At 39.9% G+C, this 21,356-nt stretch overlaps 1 long non-coding RNA gene across 2 annotated transcripts; it reads left to right on the forward strand.

Annotated features, from left to right (window-relative positions):
- The first annotated feature begins 18,897 nt into the window (after window positions 1-18,897).
- Window positions 18,898-21,121, forward strand: LOC122145095. 2 transcript variants are annotated; one of them, XR_006160131.1, is made up of 3 exons: window positions 18,898-19,035; window positions 19,782-19,896; window positions 21,063-21,121. It is a non-coding gene; the product is annotated as an uncharacterized LOC122145095 (long non-coding RNA). The 2 variants fall into 2 exon arrangements; XR_006160130.1 differs by lacking the exon at window positions 18,898-19,035 and adding an exon at window positions 19,056-19,194.
- Window positions 21,122-21,356: the final 235 nt, after the last annotated feature.

A 21,356-nucleotide genomic window follows, 5' to 3' on the forward strand; every position in this document is an offset into this window, starting at 1 on the left:
GTGGGATAGCCATTTTCAAGACACTCAGAATTTGTTAATTTGTTTGTTAAACCAAAACATGTTTATCAGTGTCACAACATTATAAAATGTTAAAAAAGCAATAACCTATATAAAAATTAATAAATAAATAATAATAAATTTGGATAAAATAAAATCAAAAAAATGTACAAAAAATAATAATATATCTTATAATATATAGATCCGAAACTAATCAATATTATTAATTATAAAACAGCACAGTTGGCAAACCCTAACACGGGCCAGGATGCTATATACGAAGCAGTTTAAGTAACAACTTATACGGCTGGTTACCGATTTCACTATTTTGGACTATACTGGTTAGTTATTTATTTCTACCCAATTGCAGCGCATCACCGTACATTCTCTAGAACTATAAAATTATTTAGTTTTTCTATTTTGACTGACTATAAATGTTTACATTTGGTTATGTGTGATAATGTGTTTATGTGTTGTAGATTTTGCTTTTACCCACTGAACTGATAGAATACACATGTGACGCCCCTGGTCAGATGTCATAGTGAGTGCTAGATGGTTCCGGGGTTGATCCCTCAGCCATACTCTTGCTCTATTTGTGATGGCTCGGCATACTGGGTCGTGAGGCTCTGGCGGCTATTGCTGGCTTGTCTGCATATCTCCTTTCGGTGCGAGATTGCAGCCGGGTAGGGTGTTTGCCTGGGCTCGGGGGTCCAGAGGGGGGACTTGATAGTGAAGATATTTCCTCACAAGTCACAACAAGATATGGTGGAACAAGGGATCCGATTTTTTAACACTTTACTTACCCACTGCCACAAAGATGGAGAAATTCTCACAAGGGACAATCTTGTTGGAAAAAAAATTTAACGACCCACACTCTTCCGGGTAGCGATGTAGTAATGAGCCACTTCCAGCGAAACAGCCTTGCAGCTTGGAGGAGCCTACAGATTTTTTAGGAATTCTGGACGGTCAATAAAATGTACAAATGAATAAATCCGGAGAAAAAACTTTTTTAAAATGGCAAAAAAAAACAAATGATGTTTGGACACGCCGCTTTAAACATGTTTGTGGCTGGTTATTCTGTCACACTTGCCGCGCTGGGAGGTGGGAAGGAGACTCGAGTTTTCGCCACAGCGCAGAATACAGGGAGTTGACTATATACTTAGTATTTAAACCATCTGGGCTTGTCCCATTATATACGAAATATGACAGTTCGGTTGAACGGCATGCTTTCTCCTGATCAAACCAAAAAGAAACTTAAATTACACTTCTCAGTTTTGATCGTTACATGATTAGCGAGCAATACATCAAATCAATCTGTAAAGGGTAGACTTTTATTTGTATACACAACATCATCGACAACGAAAACTGTTTGTGGCAGTTTATGTAAAATACCAAGAAAAACCAAACAGGGTGTGTGGCTCTCTGCAGACTCTTGGAGGGAGATTTCGCAATCGTTGTCTGTTGGTGATCTTCATTTAGAAACAGTGTCAAATGATAAATAATGGTAAAGACTGGCTATGGCTCAGTGAATACCAGTCACATGAACAGACATGAGAGATAGAGTCTTACAAGAGAAAGCTTAACATGTCTACTTTTTTTAAATGACAAAGTGCTTACCAAAAACCAAATTATTTTGTTGATTAAAGGTAAGTCCATATGAAACCAACGCAATGATCCAGTCTGTCACAACTTCCCTTCATCATATCTAAGACAGACACGCCCACGCACCCTCCCCTGTGGGAGCGCCGCGGTTGCGCATTATAATGGTTCATGGTGGCTGTAAAACAACGCAAGTGTAACCCCAAACACCAAAACAATCAGCAGCAAGTGAGTGTTTGTACGATTTAACATTGTTCGCATCTTCGTCGTCTAGAGAGGGAATGATGGATAAATGCTAATTCCCGAGAAAGTAAGAAAAGAGCATTTGCTGTCACAACGTAAAGAAAGATTCGGTTCACTCCTTATCAAGGAAGCTGGGGGACTTGGCCCCATTACCTTTGAGACTTATGATGCCGCTCCTTGTCAAGCTCAGGGAGATCATAAAACTTAGAGTAAGTTCTTGTATGTTTTTATTCCACCAATGTACCCGTGTCACTAGTTTTCACAATAAAACCTGTTAAACATTTTCAGTGCCGCTACTACTTTTTTCAATACACTATAATTCCACTTGGACTAATAGTGTATCTAATCATAGGTGAGAACGAAATTAATATAATGTGTCCTTCATATTTTTCACAAGCATTCTAAATTGTCTCACAATGCCAGGATATGTTTTTTTATCGTGTTATATAACCGATGTATAAACAGCAATATGATCTAAAATATTATTATTATATTATATATGTGAATAGCCTAATTGTGAATGTCCTTGTAGTAAGAATGGTTTAGACAACAAATCTTTTAAAACTTGAGTATCTTAAGGACTGAATTGCAGTTCCACGATCATATAGGCCACGAACAATTAGTGTGCGTTTCTATAATATGCTATTTTATTGTGTAGGATACATACAACCGCAGGTGACCAGAACTCGTCGCGTGTGTTTGGCACTGCACATGTGAAGCATAAGCTTCTTGTAGCATGAAAAGTGTCACTGCTGTGTGTGTGATTCGTAAGCTATGTTACATTGTATGGGATCCCTCCGCTAGCTTTATCCCAGCTCCTGCAGCAGGTAGCGAATTTGGGCGATATGAACTCACGATGTGATGTCACATACTGTAGAAAGGTGATCAGGGGCGATTTAAATAACTATCATGTTGGATAATATTGTGTGGTACTATCAGTGGTTAACCATTTGTGTATTTGTTTTCATATAATACTACAGAAGTTTACTAGTATCATAGAGTGCGCCACTCACACTAAGTAAGTTAAGAATGTGTTTATAAAAGAAAAAATTTATCGGAGTATAGCATGTCTTTCTTGTGTCACACTCATCGCTCTCTACTAGGTCGATCTCACCATCTGCTCTGCAACGCTCATTATGCAGTCTCAATTTATTTGAGTGTGGTCCTGGGTGCATTTTTTTGTTATCATCCCCTTTCCGTGCTTGTTCACCCCCCCTGTGTGCTATTCGTGCCAAAAACATTATATTTGACCCGCTGCTCGTTATAACTTTTGTCTCCAGCAAAACACTAGGCATTTGTTTAGACGAATAGGGAACTTTTTATACAAGTCTGCTATATAGTGTTTTACTGTAGTTATAGAGATTTTGATTTGACTAAGCCATGATGTGAGACATTCAACATCATTATTCAGAGAGCACGCGAGAGAACTAAGCTTACGAGAGACTTTAACAGAGCTGAGTTACATGCATACAACGTACGGAGGACCCCGAATATTATGGTTTCGCTAGGTTTTGGCATTGCCTTATTTCGAGTGACGATATACATAGGAGATTTAAGTCGGATTCACTAAACCACACAAGAACGGCAGACTGTATCTACCCACACCTATACAGTCAAAGTAAACATGTGTTCACGCAATTTATTGTAGGCCGTTTTGTGCTGATTGACACCTTTGTGTTAATGTACGCTGAAAGCCATTTATGTGTTTATTACAGCGCCAAACGCTGAAAGTCAAAAGAAACATGATCAGGGCATGCTCAATACACTGTCACTAGGACACCGCAGCCCCCATGTACACCGTATATGTACTGTGCGGACATTGTTCCACTTGGCGCCCTTCGTTTAGTCAATAATGGTATCAACATCGTATTTTGGTAGCCATTAGAGAGAAAGTCGACCAGGAACCTCCAGAAGACAGGTGCAAAATTCAACTGTATCGCAACGTTACACCAATACTAACGTGGCTTCCTGCAAGGAACAGACTTTTTTTTTGCTAGCGACGCTTCGAGGACGCTGCTAAACTACATACACATGCAAGATAAGGTTACTAATAAAATAATTAAACTCAGCTGAACGATCTCTGACTAAATTAATCAAGGGGAGGACCGAAACTAGGTGAAACGTAGTGTAAAAATTCAAAAACCGTGGGAACAGGGAAACAAAATAAACACCAACAAAAACGTTCTAAACGGTGAAAACTTGAGACCAAATAGAGAGAAAAAAAACAAAACCCTCATTTAGAGGTCCTTGACATGGAAAGAGCGCAGTATATCTACACTTCAGCAAATGTATAAAAGCGGAAGCTGCCAAAGCGCAAGCATCTCTGCACACTCATGGAAAACATAACAAGGAAAAAAATAAATAAATAAAAATCAAGTTTATTATTTAGGACCAGTAGCTAGATTATTGTGTAATTAGACATCACACAAACTGAATATTCAATAACAGTTGAGTAGTAATGTGTTTTATAAATCTGTGGTAAAAAACTGGTAAAAAAAAGAGTGATTTTTTTAAAACATCATAGCTACACATTTATGGTCCAATGTTGCAAAAAAAAACAACGGATTTTAGATAGATATGGCAGACCTGACATCACTAAGTTCAATCAAAACCACACCCCCGAAACCACGCTAATTAATCTTCTTCAGCAGCACTTGATAATTAACGACAGATGTGTTGGAGTAGCGGCTGGAACTGAAGGTCTGCAGGCAGGCTAGAATCTCCAAGAACAGGATTTGTGCAACCCCGCTGTAATATATAAAATGGCTAATGAAATAATAAGTACACTGTTTTCCCTGTTTGGTGGCATAAATGTAATAAATATAAACTGCGGAATCATCTATTTTCAGTGTAGCTTTTATTGTTGCAACGTGATAAGGAAACCTCCCAAGGTGTGCAGCAACAGTGAATGACCAAATGTCCCCTTCTTTTGTGTTCTGTGCAGGATGGAAAGGTTATTCTACCATGCAATTGTTATGACTGTGTAGCCATAGACGGGTTGCGGTGTACCTTGGTCCTGTCAGGATTTCCGTTTAGGCGAATAAACACAGAGAACGACACAGACTCATAAGAAGGACTGTAGCTCACACTTAGAGATGTTGTTTCGATGTCGCCTTTCTTAGGGGAATGGACCTCTGGATACCTTATGTGCTGAGGAGGATTACTAATATATATTCATGACCCTTGGGCAGATCTAGGAAGCCGGTTTCTACCAGGTCCATGCCAATACACACAAAGGGCACCTCAATGATGGGCAAAGGAATGAGCAAGCTAGGTGGAGGTCACTGAGGGGCAGTTTCTTTGGCAGGTTTCACAGCATTTGCTAAATATTTTTTCGTCACCCAGCAAGTCCTGGCCAGTGAAAACGATCCCTGATCTGTTGGGCAGTATTTTTGGAGCTCCACAAGATGTCCAGGCATAGGGTATGGAGTGGGCCAGGGACATTACAGTCTCAGTCCTACCACTAGAAACAACCAATAACTTTCCTCTGCTCACCTCGCGGGCTCTGCAGACACAAATACAAGAGCCCATTATCGATAATGAAGTGAAGGATAAAGTGGGGCCCACTTCCCGAAAGCAAGAGTTTTTAACATTCATCTTCTTGCTGCTCTATACCAGAGGGAATGTTAATGAAATTCCCAGACTCACCTTCTATCTCACTTTCCATTGCCAAGGGGCAGGGGAGGTGAGCTGGGTTGAGAGTTTTGATTGTCTGCCTTTTACTCCTGGTTGAGCCTGCAGTAGAAGGACCAAGTAGTCCAGTCCAGGCCAATCTCTTCCCAACAGCAGAGGAACAGGTAGCTCTTTTAAAACTTCCACCTCCAGGTGCCAAGTGCCAGGTTTGGCAGCCTCACAATGACACATCTCCATGCACACACAAGTAACTGGGATGAGCGCCTTCTCAGATATTCCCTAGGTAGGTAAGAGGGATGGTTGTATGAGACTGACTGCACTCCTGTATCAACAAGACCTTTGACATGATTTCCATTCACTTGGGACCTTCAGTAGGACCCCATTTGGGGTCGCTGGAATGATGTAAAGTGCATCCAATGAACCAAACACCGACCTGCCAGGGGATATAGGGGTCCATTGGCATGGGTTCATCTTTTGAAACCCTCTCTGTTGACGTGGTCTCCCTTCAGACGGTGCCCTCCAGCTATAGCCTCTCTGGCGCAACTCCCTCCGGCTGCTTTCTCCCTATCCGTCTCAGTAATCGCTTGCCTCTGCCAGGTCTACAGCCTCCACTAGTTCAGCTAACGAGGAGGGGGTCCTTTTCATGCACATGGCACTGGCGATGTAATAACCTTAAAAATGTATCCATAGTAAGTTTCTCCACCACTTTTTCTCGGGTTGGTCTCCCACCAGAATTGAATTTCTGAGCAAAGCCTCACTGGTGACAGGCTGGTGTCATGGGGGGATGGTATCATTACTGTCCCATTAGCCGCTTTTCCACTGTCGGGTCAGTGCAACCCAGTGCTTTAAACAGGCCAGGCAGGGCTAATAGCCTCAGACATGTAGCAACAAAGGGCAAAAATCACTCTGCATTTCCACTGTCGGGTCAGAAGCTCCGCAGCGCTTCACTAAAACTCACCCTTTCCACGCGTCTCGGGATACACTGTTCACACCAACCCACATTTCATTTCACATTTTAAAGAGAAGTTATCAGAAAACTACTAAGAAATAAGTCACTGGAACTAGTGCGATCACAAAACGAACATAATAAAGCAGATGTTTTTTTTTTTTTTTTTTGCATGCATTGTAAAAAGATTTAAATCCATAGATGTTTTACAATAATAAAGTGATACATTGCTCATAATTAATTAATTCATCAGGATTGATATTAGTCAAACAGAAATAAAGATGCATGAACATAGCCTACCCACTTATTCAGTTGAATCTGTTTGTTTATTTGTATTCAATTGTATAGACATTCACATTTAGATAGACTGAACATTTCTATATTTTTATATAAAAGCTTCCGAACATTAAAAACAATTATTTTTTATTTTTTTATGACTTACATGGAGCTAAACTCTCGAGGTGAGACTTCTGACAGATAAAATATGTTACTAAATAAATACAAGATTGTGATAGAGAATAAGAAGCTGGATGTCTGATTTCTTCAATGCAGTCGTATTTAGCATGTTTAGATACTATGGTAACGTTAATGGCTAGTGTGAATAGTCTTTTTGAATTGCTTATAAATAATTTGGACTGGTTATGGTACGATAATAATTTACAATGGACCAGGTTACACTCACTGCTGTCCACGAAGAGTGAGTTTTAAGCAAAATGATTTGAAAAGTCTTCTGATGTTAGTTGTTAACTTGAAACTTGAACTATGAAATGATCTCGCGGCACTGGCGGCTCTTCAGATCTGGAGAAAGTCCTCCTTTGTTCACCAACCCTCCTCTAGCGAGAAGCTGGCCCACTTTGGCCCAAGGTTTTCATTGGGCTAAAAACCTGGAGCCTTTGGTCCTGAGGAAGCACCAGCGAAGGCATAGCAGAGGCACCATCAAGCCTTAGAAACAGCTGAGCGACTGGTCCTGGCATATGCGCTGCTTTTTGGCCTGACAGTGGAAACACATTGTATGCTTTCAAAGCAACAGTAAAACTCATTCAGGTTGTTGGCCAGTTGGTGGTCATTAGCCAAGTGGGGGGCTTTAGGTTTACAGTTTGTGATCTGTCTGAGTCCTTTACAGACAGAAGTCATTAGCTGAGAATTGCTGTTGTAGTTTCTCAGAGTACAGTTGTTTAGCCCCTCTTACTGCCTTGCTAACTTGTACTTTGACTCTTTAAACCTGATTTTTTCCCCGCTTTTAAATGCAGCATTCTTCTCTATCCTTAGCTGTCTGAGTCTGGCTGTGAACCACGGTTTGTCATTGTTGTAACTCACCCTGGTGCATGATGGAACACAGCTGTCTTCACAGACGCATATGTACGATGTCACAGCCTCTGTATACTCATCCAGGTTATTGGTATCATTCCTGAATACATCCCAGTCAGTACAGTCCAAGCATGCCTGAAGATTCCCCACAGCTTCTCTTGTCCACTGCTTTGATATCTCACAACAGGTTTGGAAAGCTTTAATATGCAGAAATCAGATGGACCATGACATGGTCAGAGTGACCTAGTGAAGCTCATGGGATGGTGTGATAGGCACTTTTTACTGTAGTTTAGCAGTGATCCAGAATGTTCTCCTCTCTGGTAGGAAATTTAATAGATTGTCTGTATTTGGGGAGTTCACTTGTGAGGTTTCCTTCTTTAAAGTCTCCAAGGAAAATAACAAAGATTCAAGATTCAAGATTCAAGTTTCCTCACTGGGTAATATGTCAAAAACCTTTGAATCTTGAATCTTGAATCTTTGTTATTGTTCTTGGAGACTTTAACAAAGGAAACCTCACAAGTGAACTCCCCAAATACAGACAATCTATTAAATGTCCTTCCAGAGAGGAGAACATTCTGGATCACTGCTGCACTACATTAAGCAGTGCCCTATCATGCCGTCCCACGAGCTTCACTGGGTCACTTTGACCATGTCATGGTCCATCTGATTCCTGCAAATTAAAGCTTTCCAAACCTGTTGTGAGGATATCAAAGCAGTGGACAATGAGAAGCTGTGGAATCTCAGGCATGCTTGGACTGTACTGACTGGGATGTGCTTCAGGAATGATCCCAATAACCTGGATGAGTATACAGAGGCTGTGACATCGTACATAAGCGTCTGTTGAGAGAGACAGCTGTGTTCCATCAGTGCACCAGGGGTGAGGAGTTACAACAATGACAAACCATGGTTCACAGCCAGACAGACTCAGACAGCTAAGGATTAGAGAAAATCGCTTTGCATTTAAAAGGGGGATAAATAGGTTTAAGAGTCAAAAGTACAAGTTAGGAAGCCGTAAGAGGGGCTAAAAACGTGACTCTGAGAAACTACAACAGGCAATTCTCAGCTAAGACTTCTGTCTGTAAAAGGACTCAGACAGATCACAAACTGTAACACCTTAAAGCCCCCACAGTGGCTAAGACCAACAAATGGCCAACAACTGAATGAGTTTACTGTTGCTTGAAAGACACTAGCCGTGTTTCCACTGTCGGCCAAAAGCGGGGGCCGTGCTCGTGGTCGTGCCAGGACCAGTCGCTTTTCGCTGTTTCTGGGGCTTGATGGTGCCTCGTTTGGATGCCTCGTGGTGCTTCCTCAGGACCAAAGGCCAGGTTTTATAGCCAATGAAAACCTTGGGCCCAAAGGGGGCCAGCTTCGGCATAGAGGAGTGTGGTTAGAACAAGGGGGGACTTCTCCGCATTGAAGCGCGTCAGGCCGCAGATCATTATAGTCAAGTGTCAAGTGACAACTACACAGAAGACTTTTCAAATAATTTGCTAAAAATCACTTTCAGACAGAAGTGAGTGTAAACCTGGTCCATTGTAAATATGATCACCATACAAGGAAGAATATTATCAGCAATGCACAAAGACTATGCACCTAGCCATTACTTGTTCCATAGTAAATCTAAACACTGCTAAAACTCGAGCTGCTTGAGAGAGAATCAGACTATCAGCTTCTTATTCTCTATCACAATCTTGTATTTATTTAGTAACATATTTTGTAATCTTGTCCAAGAAGTCCTCACCTCGAGAGAAGTTAGCTCCCACTGTAAGTCATAAAAAAATAAAAAATAATTGTTTTGTTCGGTGAGCTTTACTTAAGAAATATAGAAATATTCCAGTCTATAAATAGAGTATGTACATTGGATATACAGTGAGATACAAAATAAACAAAACAGATTCAACTGAATAAGAGGTAGGCTATGTTTCATGCATCTTTATTTCTGGTTTGGCTAATATCAATCCTGATGAATTAATTAATTATGAGGCTTGACGTATCACTTATTCATTGTAAAAACATCTATGGATTTAAATCTTTTACTAATGCATGCAAAAAAAAAAAAACAAAACATCTGCTTTACGTATGTTCCGTTTTGTGATCGCACTAGTGACAGTGACTTATTCTATTAGTTTTTGATAATTCTCTTTAAAGTGTGAAATGAAATGTGGGGGGTGCGACATTGTATCATGAGACGCGTGTAAAGGGTGAGTTTTAGTGAAGCGCTGTTTTTACGGAGCTTCTGACCGACAGTGGATGCAGAGTGATTTTGCCCTGTTGCTACAGGTCTGAGGCTATAGACCTTGCTGGCCTGTTTAAAGCAACTGGGTTGCACTGAAACGGACAGTGGAAAAGCGGCTTCATGGGACAGTAGTAGACCGCCAGACAGACACAAGTAATGATAAATCCCCATGACACCAGCCTGTTCAACCAGTGAGCGCTGCTTCAGAAATTCAATTATGGTGGGAGACCACCCGAGAAAAAGTGGTGGAGAAACTTACTATGGATACATTTTTAAGGTTATTACATCGCCGTGCCATGGCCATGAAGGACCCCTCCTCGTTAGCTGAACTAGTGGAGGCTGTAGACCTGGCAGAGGCAGCGATTACTAGAGACGGATAGGAGAAAGCAGCCCGGAGGGGCTGGCCAGAGAGGCGATAGCTGGATGGGCACCGTCTGAAGGAGGCCCACGTCAACAGGCAGAGGGTTTCAAGATTGAACCATGCCAATGGACCCTTATCCACCTGGCAGGTCGTGTTTGGTTCATTGGATGAACTTACATCATTCAGCGGACCCCCAAATGGGGTCTACTGGGGAGGTCCACGAGGAATGGACATAGTCAAGGCGGTCTGTTGGGATACAGGGAGTGCAGTCAGTCTCTATACAACCATCCTCTTACCTAGGGGAATATCTGAGAAGAGTCATCCCAGTTACTGTGGCCTGGAGCTGTCAGTGAGGCTGCAAACCTGGCACTTGGCACCTGGCGGTGGAAGTTTTAAAAGAGCACTGTGACACTCTGCTGTGGGAATGGGATTGCCTGGAATGGACTACTTGGTCCTTTTACTGCGGCTCAACCAGGAGTAAAGGCAGACAAATCAAAACCCTCAACCCAGGCAAGCCATCTGCCATGGTCGCCTCTTGGGGGCAAGTGGCAAAGAAGGTGAGGTCTGGGAATTTCATTAGGAGGTGGCAGGTAGAGGGGAAGCATGAAGGTGGAATCTTAAAAAACTCTGGCTGTTGTAGGGAAGTGGGCCAGCACTGTATCCTTCACTTCATTTATCGGATAAATGGGCTCTGGTATTGTGGTCGCCGAGCCGCGAGGGGTGAGCAGGAAAGTTATTGGTTGGCTTCTAGTGGTAGTAGGACTGAGACAGGTTAGATGTACACCTGGCAAACCAATTCCCTCCCCTATGCGCTGGAACACTCTGAGAGGTCCCAAAATACTGCCAACCAGATCAGGGATCGTTTTTCACTGGCCAGGACTTGATGGGTGACGAAAAAAAAATTATTAGCAAAAAATGCTGTGAAAAAAAAATACTGACCCCAAGGGACTGCCCAATCGCAAGATGACCTCCACACTAGCCCTGCTCATTTTCCATTGCCACATCATTGAGGTGCCCTTTGTGTGAGGATGGCATGGACATAGGGTAAGAAACCGATTACCTGAGATCTGCCACAAAGTTAGACGAAGATATTATTAGTAATCCCTCACCCCCCCCACCCCACATCCCCCCCCTACCCCCCCCCCCAGGACGCATGCACAATAAGAGTACTCCAGCTTGGACCAGTTCCCATAAGATAGGAGGCAACATCAAACAAAATCTCTACGGATGATTATTCCTTCTTGTATGAGAACGAGATTGAGTAATTCCAAGGGAATATCCTGACAGGACCAAGGTACCCCGTCTATGGCTACACCAGTCCTACATGGCTGGAAGAATCCTTTTTCTGCGCACAGAACACAAAAGAAGGGGACATTTGTTCATTCACTGTTGCTGCACCTTGGAGGTTTCCTTATCACGGTGCAACAATAAAAGCTACACTGAAAATAGATTATTAAGCAGTTTATATTTATTACATTTATGCCACAAAACAGGGATGGAAACAGTGTATTATTATTATTATTAGCCATTTATATAGTTTACGGAGAGCGGGGTGCACAATCCTGTTCCTGGAGATCTACTGCCTGCAGACTTTCAGTTCCAGGCCCTACTCCAACACATCTGTCAGTAATTATAAGTGCTGCTGACAGAGATTAATTAGCTGGGTTCGGGTGTGTTTGATTGAACTTGTGATGTTCAGGTTGCCAATCTCTATCCTTTTTTTTTTTTTTGCAACATTGCAGGAAATGGTAGCTATGATGTTTTATCACTTTTTTTTACCAGTTTTTTACCCCAGATTTTATTAAAACATTAGCTACTAAAACTGTTTATGCATATTCAGTTTGTGTGATGTCTAATTACCCATTAATCTAGCTACTGTACTAAATACATAAACTTGATTTTTATTATTTATTTTTTTCTGTTATTTTCCATGAGTGTGCAGAGATGCGTTGGCTTTGGCAGCTTTTCTAGCATGTCTATAGTTAGAGTATACGGTCTTTTTCCATGCAAGACCTCTAAATGAGTTTTTTTTTATCTCTCTATTTGGGAATCAAGTTGTCACCATTTAGACTTTTTGTTGTGTTTATTTTGTTTCTGGGGTTCTGCTGTTTAGTTTTAATACTTTTCACTAGTTTCTTGTCTCAACCTGATTAATTTAGTCAGTTCAGCTGAGTTTAATTATTTTATTAGATACCTTATCTGCATTTGTATTAAGTATACCATTTCTCGTTCTTCAGAAGCCAGTTATTGTTTATGTATACAGTTGATTTGCCTGTCTTTCCTGGATTTCCTGTCTTTTTCTCCTGTGGATTATTATTAACACTCTGGGGCCTGAGGGTGTTTTTGAGGGCCTAGAGAAGTTTTGACATGCCCTGATATTTTTTTTTTTCAGTTGCTTTATAAACACATGAAATGGCTACAGTTTCTAATAACACTGTAAATCAGACACAAACTGGGCTACAATATATATGTTGAGCAGCAGTTATGTACATGATTGTGTTTTTTGAGAAAGCGACGTGTTATGTGTGTGGTTAGTGAAAAACTAAAATTTTTGAAAAGTCACTGAAAATAAAGGCACATAAAACACCTAGAAGAACATTTGTTCACAAGACTTTTGAGAACAGATTTTAAAGTCTAGAGTTTTGCTTTTAATGATGCTGTGAAAATCATCTTGATTACTCGCACACAGAAAAACAATATATTGATTTATATTTGTTTAAGACACTTTTGTGTAGAAAAGGTATATGCTGAGGAAAAGGCATCAACTATCATGCATAATACTGTGATTCACACCTGAGAAGACAACGGCCCGCATAACTGAGCTGCATAATGAGGCCTTTCCAGCCAGGTGTGTGACTGAGAGAGAAGAAGTTACAAGAAAGACTCCGATAAAATTTGTTCTTTTAAACTTACAGATTATTAACATTATTGTGATGGTCACTGATACCAGTACTAATTTATAGAAAACAAGAACACAGTTACCACATAACACACATATTATCAGTGATATGTACAGCTTACTTAATACATTTACACCTCAGACGATCCTGGGTATAACACATTCAAAATATTTACACCAGAGTAGTTTATTTATGAAGGGGGGGGGGGGGAACGCTTAGTTACATTCAGAACAACAAAGCATGCTTTGTATGTTGGCCTATACAATATATATAGTTATAAAACATATTTGGCTATATTCGTGAACAGAGAATAGCCTATCTCAGTAAAGTTTTGTCTAACCATTCTTACTGACATTAGGCTAGTAACAATATATATATATATATATTTTATATCATATTGCTGTTTATGTTATATAACATAAAAAAAAACATCCTGGCATGGTGAGACATTTAGATGCTGTGAATGAAAACTTTATAATGTTTCACTTGCCATTAAACATTTAGTCAGGAATTTATAGTTTGAAAAAAAAGTAGTAAACTAGTAAAATGTTTACAGGTTATGTGAAAACTAATACAAGGATTACAAGGAAATAATAAAAACAAAGACTCACTCATGTTTATGATCTCGGCTTGATCAAGGAGCTGCATCAATAATCCAAAAGGTAATCCAAAAGCTTCTTGAGGTGAAAATTCTTTCTTATTTGTGACAGCAAGTCTTTTCTGGCGGTGAATTCAGTCTCATTCCTCTCAGCGCGAAAAGTGCAAAGGTAAAATGTAAAAAACTGCTGCTTTGTTTGTGGTTATGGGGCGTTTACCCACCATGACCATTATAATGCCAACAGGCGCGCTCGGTGGCCCTGGTGGAAACCGTGGTCGCCATTAGACTATAATGAAGGGAGATGTGGAAAGACTGGACATTGCGTTGGTTTCATATGGATTACTTTATCACAAATATTTGTTTTTTGGGTAGCACTTGTCAGTTTTAAAACTAGATATGTTAAGCTTTCTATAGATCTATCTCTCATGTCTCTTATTGAGTATTCACTGAGTTACAGTTCATTTTAATGACACGTTCTAAATGAAGATCACCGCAGACCAAAGGCTGCAGGATAGCGCAACCCTTGTTTGTTTTCTTTATTTTTATAAATGCCACAAAGTTTTGTTGTTATTATGTGTGTATACAAAATAAAAAGTAGACCCTTTACAGATTGATTTGATGTATTGCTCTTATCTGTACGATCAAAACTGAAAGTGTAATTTAAGTTCTTTTTGGTGTTATCAGGAGAAGATGCCTCAAAACGCATATTTGCGTTAGTTGGGCCCAGAGGGTTAAAGGATAAGTATTAGTCAACTCCTGTATTCTGCGCTTAGTCTCCCACCAGCAAGTGTGACAGAATAACCAGCCACAAGTTTAAGCGGCGTGTGCACACATTTTTTTTTTCCATTTTTAAAAGTTTTCCTTTTCTTTACATTTATTGACCGTCCAGAATTCCTTCTCCTCCTGCTGCAAGGCTGTTCCTGGAAGTGGCTCATTACACCAGCTAACCCGGAAGAGTGCGGTCGTCCAAAGATTGTCCTTGTGAGAATTTCTCCATCTTTGTGGCGTGGGTAAAGGTGAAAAAAAAACGGATCCTGTTCACCATCGACCACTTGAGGAAAATCTCACCATCCCACTCTGGACCCAGAGCCCAGGCAAACACACCACCCCGCTGCACAAAGCAACAGCCAGAAGCCCACCGCGACCAGCGGCCATCACAAATAGAGCAAGAGAGCTGAGGATCAACCCGGGAACCATAGCGCCTCACTTGACATCTGACCAGGGGCGTCACATGTGATTCTAATCAGTTAAGGGGGTAGAGCAAAATCTACAACACATAAACACATTATCACACATAACCAAATGTTAACATTTATCGTCAACAAAAATAAATAATTTATAGTTCTAAGGTGATCCATGCAATTTGTAGAAATAAATAACTAACCAGTATAGTCAAATAGAGAAACTAACCAGCCTTATAGTTGGACTAAACCTGCTTCTTTAGAGCACCTGCCCGTTTAGTTGCCAATGCTGTTTATATATATATATATATATATATATATATATATATATATATATATATATTTTTTTTTTTTTTTTTTTTTTTTTATTATTATTATTTTTTTTTACATTTTATAATGTTGTGACTATTAAATGTTTGGTTGAAAAAAAAAATTACAATTCTGTGTCTTGATTGCTACCCTCATTTTTTCATTTGTTCAAATTCAAGATCTGAATCAAAATTTGAAAGGCATTCCTAATTAAGTTCAGAATGCCACACAACCCTCAACATTACAAGGCCCATCATATACAAATCCATTGATTTAATTGTTTAGTGACCTTCTAGGCATCCCCTTTTTTAACAGTCACGGGGACACACAATCCCCTTCCAGTCATTTAGACTCCCTTCTGTCCCACCTCGACGTTTGATTTACATATGGATCTTTAAGTAGGCTATGGCTATTAGGTTATCATTCAAATTATTCATTATTCATGCCACCATTTTCAGATAGGTCATTCCCTCACACATGCCTTAAAAACATGAAAGAGAGAGAGAGAGAGAGAGAGAGAGGGACAAATGGAAGAAGGATGTATAGACTGTATAACGTAAGGAAATAAATTGATTAAGGGCTCCAAAAATCAATTGGTTTCCTGCCTGCAATGGAAATCTATAGCTTAATTTAGCATGGTGCTGCAAGCTTGTAGGTTCATCAGTAAATATGGAGAAAGGGGAAATGGAAATTTAATTAGCATTAGATGAAGTACAGTAATAAACAGTAAAAAAAAAATGCTTAAGAATGGAGGAAAAAAATAAAGAAAAGGGTCTAAAAGGGGTGTAATGTTTTTCGTTTGATACATTAAACTGATTTTCACAATATTATAAACTAAAGACAAAATAAATAGAGATAAAATTTAGGAAGACTCTTTTTTGGGGGGGGGGGGGGGGAACCAATATGTATAAGACATGTGATAAATATATATATTGAATACAGTACAGGATAAGTACTTTTAATAATACTGATAAATGTGTTATTACATGATGGTTTGACTTGATTAGACTTTGACTTAGTCCTGGTCAAGTCAACTTTATTTATATAGCACTTGTAACAATACAGATTGTGTCAAAGCAACTTTACAGCATTAAATAGGAAAATAGTGTGTCAATAATGCAAAATCACAACAGTAAACACTCAATTTTCAGTTAAAGGCAGTTCATCACAGTTTATATAGTATCTGTGCAATCCAAGTCAACAAAATTGCTCCTTACTAAGCAAGCCAAAGGCAACGCGGCAAGGAACCAAAAAACTCATCAATGACAGAATGGAGAAAAAACCTAAGAAGAACCCAGTCTCAGTCGGGGGCCAGTTCTCCTCTGACCAGACGAAACCAGCAGTTCAATTCCAGGCTGCAGCAAAATCCATTGTGCTGAGGACTCATCTGGTCCTGTGGTCTTGTCCCAGTTTCCATCTAGGAGACAAGGTCTTCACTGGGGATCTGTCTCTGGGGCTCATCTAGTTGTCCTGGTCTCCCCTGACATTCAGGGCTGTAGAGGTCCTCTCTAGGAGCTAGACACGAACTGGATCCGGGTGACTTCAGTGACCATCTGATCTGGCTACAGACTGGATCTGGTGGCTATGGTGATCTAGGAGTAAGAAAGAAACAGATCTAATATTAGCATAGATGCCATTCTTCTAACAATGTAACAAGTACATTGGGTGTTATAGGAAATGTTCCCGGTTCCAGTTGTCCTAATCAATGCAGGCTAAAAATCCTTTAATGGATTTGAATATTAGAAATGTGTTAGTGTATTATGTGTAAGCCAGGTTAAGCGCTATGGGTCTTTAATCTAGATTTAAACTGACAGAGTGTGTCTGCCTCCCGAACAGTGTTAAGTAGGCTATTCCAGAGTTTGGGCACTAAATAGGAAAAGGATCTGCCGCCCAAAATTGATTTTGTTATTATAGTTATTATCAAATTTTTATTATCAAAGTTTTGAGAATGCAGCGGACGTGGAGGACTGTAATGTCATAATAATGTAATAAGAGCTTGTTCAGGATAGCCATTCAGGCTTTTATAAGTAATAAGCAAGATATAAAAATCTATACAATGTTTAATAAGGAGCCAATGCAGTGTTGACAGAACCGGGCTAATATGGTCATACTTCCTGGTTCTAGTAAGAACTCTAGCTGCTGCATTTTGGACCAGCTGGAGTTGTGTTTATTAAGCATTGCAGAACAACCACCCAATAAAGCAGTACAAGAATCTAACCTTGAGGTCATGAATGCATAAATTAACATGTCAGTATTTGACATTGAGCGTATAGGTTGTAATTTAAATATATTTTGAGATGGAAAAATGCAGTTTTACCAAAAGCTAGAAATGTGGCTTTCCAAAGGAAAGATAGCTATCAAATAGCAACCCTAGGTTCATTAACTAATGACAAAGAATTGATAGATCAGCCATCAAGTGTTAGACAGTGTTCTAGGTTATTACATGCAGAGGTTTAGGTCTGATAATTAACAACATTTTTTTTCTTCAGAATTTAGAAGTAAGAAATTACTTGTCATCCAGTGTTTTTATATCAACTATGCATTCCGTTTGTTTTTCAAATTGGTATGTTTCGCCAGCCCGCAAACAAATATAGAGCTGAGTATCATCAGCGTAACAGTGAAAGCTAATGCTGTGTTTCCTGATGATATCTCCCAAGGGTAACATGTAAAGCGTAAAAAGTAACAGCCCTGGTACTGAGCCTTGAGGTACTTCATACTGCCCTTGTGATCGATATGATACCTCTTCATTCACTGCTATGAATTGATGGCGGTCAGATACGTATGATTTGAGCCATGCTAATGCACTTCCAGTAATACCAACAAGTTTTCTAGTCTGTTCATAAGAATGTTGTGGTCAATAGTGTCGAACACAGCGTTAAGATCCAGTAGCACTAACAGAGAGATACAACCACAATCAGATGGTAAGAGCAGGTCATTTGTAACTCTAATTAGAGCAGTCTCAGTACTATGATACGGTCTAAATCTTGACGGGAAATCCTCACAGATACCATTTTTTCTCTATGAAGGAATATAATTGTAAGGATACCACCTGTTCTAGTATCTTGGGCAGAAAAGGGAGATTCAAGATCAATCTATAATTAACTAGTTCTTTGGGCTCAAGTTGTGGATTTTTGATGAGAGGCTTAATAACAGACAGTTTGAAGGTTTTGGGGATATATCCTAATGACAATGACAAATGAATAATAGTCAAACAGAGGATCTATCACTTTCGGAAGCACCTCTTTTAGGAGCTTAGATGGAATAGGGTCTAACATACATGTTATTGGTTTTAGATTATTTTAACAAGTTTATACAAATATTCCTCTCCTATAGTAAAGATTAAAGTGGAATTGTTCCTCGGGGATCTATAGCACACTATCTGATGTGATACTGTGGCTGACGGCTGCATGTTTGGTCGGTTGTATAGTTTTGTTGTGGTTGTTGTGTGTCACACTGTCATCAGAACATGGTACTTGTTATATAAAGGCTGCGATTAGGCTACCAGGGATGGTCTTTGCTAGCTCCGCCCCTTGATGTGTGCGGATTTCTGCCTAAAAGGTATGTTTTTAGCTATTTGGCTAATGTTGCAGTGAGCTCTTGCTTATCAGTTAACCATATTTTTAGCTGGATTATTATTATTATTTTTATTAATATTATTATTGTAGCTGGAAGAGCATCTTGTTTGCGGCTTCGCGGTGGTGTGTAAGTCTGGCATTATCCCCCGGTAGGTTTAGTTTGATTAATCATTTGCATGGAGTTTACGCTTGCCGTAACTTGCATGCTCTAATTCCATCCTTGTTGAGTCCATTAATCTTCGAGTTAACTGCTGAGACTTGTGCTGTGAGCAGCTGTATAACTTGTGTGTCCCGGTGACCAATATCTGGTATGTATAGTTACATTTTTAAAGAATAATTGATTTGATTAAGTTAAGTAATGGTTTGTTTTTAGCAGGACTAGCAATCTCTTTGGGAGCATTCTATCTTTTGGGGGTTGGGGTGATCGGAATTGCTTTTTTGCTGTGGGTTTTTTTTTTTGTTCTTTGTATGCTAAAGCCGGGTGGTTGTGGTCGTAGCCGTCCCAATTATCTTACCGCTGTATTGTTGGGCTGTGTGCTCTGGCTTGCTCTCCAGTCAAAGAATTTTCCTCTATATTATCTGTGTATTTAGTCTTTGTTTGTTTGTGCTATTGTGTATGAATTGTTTTGTTTATTGTATTGTTTTTTTTTTTTTATTGTATGTTTACTATCGATTTTGGCCATTTTATGATTTGTTTTGTTTATTGTATGCTTTTCTTTATTATGGATTTAGTTTTTTTGCTCAGTTTGATCCTGGTTATTTTGTAGTTTATTTGTCAAATGTTGAGAGGCGACAACTTTCTATTGTCAATTGAGTATTGTGTATTATTGATAATTTGGGAATTCTGTCTTCTCCAATTAGGCTCTAGTATTTGTATTCTTTTGTGTTGTTTTAGGCTCCTGAGTCGGGAGGCTAGTTGTTCTAGTACCCTGGTGGTGGTGTTTGGAGCAAGGAATGTGGATTGCCGTTTGTGATCACTCACCTCACTGTGTGTATGTGTGTGCGTGCGGGTAAGCCTTAGCCGTTCTAGTTATTTGTCTATGTGTGGTGTACTGAACCGTGGTTGTTTAGCTCATTTGAGCTACATCTTAGTCTGGTCTTTTTAAATGTTTTATCTGATTATTGTGAACTTAAACATTTTGTTTACTGTATACCTATACCTATTAATCTATGATACCTATCTCATGCTCTTTCTGATATTTTTTTTCCCCCTGGGCACAAATCTGTCAAAGAAGAGTTTCACTGGACTGTAGGTCATTGTTCAAGTCAAATCAAGTCAAGTTGAGCTTTATTGTCATTCCGCTACATGTGGAGAAATACAGTGGAATAAAATGTCGTGCCTCACGGGACCACGGTTGCTACATAAATACAGACATACAACAATTAAGTATAGTATAAAGTATAAACTTATACAAACTAGCCTACTGACAGATTTTAACTATAAATATACTACATATAAATGTTTACCTACATAAAAAAAAACTTTAACCTATTAATAAGATTTTACTAATGCTTCACATAATACTGTACATGTGCAAAGGGAAACATCGTAACTCAAGCAGCTGGTTGGGGAACAGTGCAAGATGATTTGTAGCAGGGCCATGCACAGACATTTTGAGGGGCAGTGGCCCAAACCAAAAAAGGGGCATAAGTAGGGTGGGTGCTTGTTAATACAAATTATCCAGTTGTTACAAACATACAATTAAAAGAGAAGATAGCACACTCTGTAATAACTGACTTTATTGCAGATGTTTTGATAAGAGTGGGCTCTCCCTCACTCTCTGAGACTGCTTCTGTCTCATCTTAAATGGAAGTAGGGGAGAGTGGGGTAAGTTGAGCCAGTGGGTAAGTTGACCCACCCCCTGCATCTTGGCAACTGTAAACTTTTACTATCGTCTATTTTTTATTATTGAAATCTATTTTATACACCATCATTTTCGTTTCTATAACGTGTGAATATATCCTCTATCATATTCTACAACAAAAACAATCAGAGCGCCTTGTTATCACTAGTTTTTATTTTGATTTCCTGAGTCCGCTAGTAGCTTATTAGCCCATTAGCATCACCATCGTGGTTGTTGCTAAACCCGCGTGCATCGCTAATACTCTATTCACACACATTACAATTACTTTACTCACTGTTTAATGGCAGATGTTTGTCTACCTTTGAGTGCAGGTGACGACACGTTCGAGCTGCATTTGGTGCTCCTCGAGCTGGAGGCCGTGGAGAAGCAGATTCGGGTCCTGGAGCAGAGGCAGGCCCAGCTGAGAGAGCGGAGAGCCGCGCTGGAAACCTCCCGGGCTGACGCTCACAAGTCCAGGGTAAGTGTGCAGTGCGCTACTAACAGTCCCACCACCTCTACCCCCGTGTGTTTTCTCTGCACAGGCCCGGTGCACCCAGGACGCGCGATCTGCCCAGATGTCCTTCACGTCCGGCACCGGGACACCACGGACCCTGGGGTGCATCCGC

Source organism: Cyprinus carpio, chromosome A5 (assembly GCF_018340385.1).
Source record: "Cyprinus carpio isolate SPL01 chromosome A5, ASM1834038v1, whole genome shotgun sequence".
NCBI classification, from domain to species: Eukaryota; Metazoa; Chordata; class Actinopteri; order Cypriniformes; family Cyprinidae; genus Cyprinus; species Cyprinus carpio.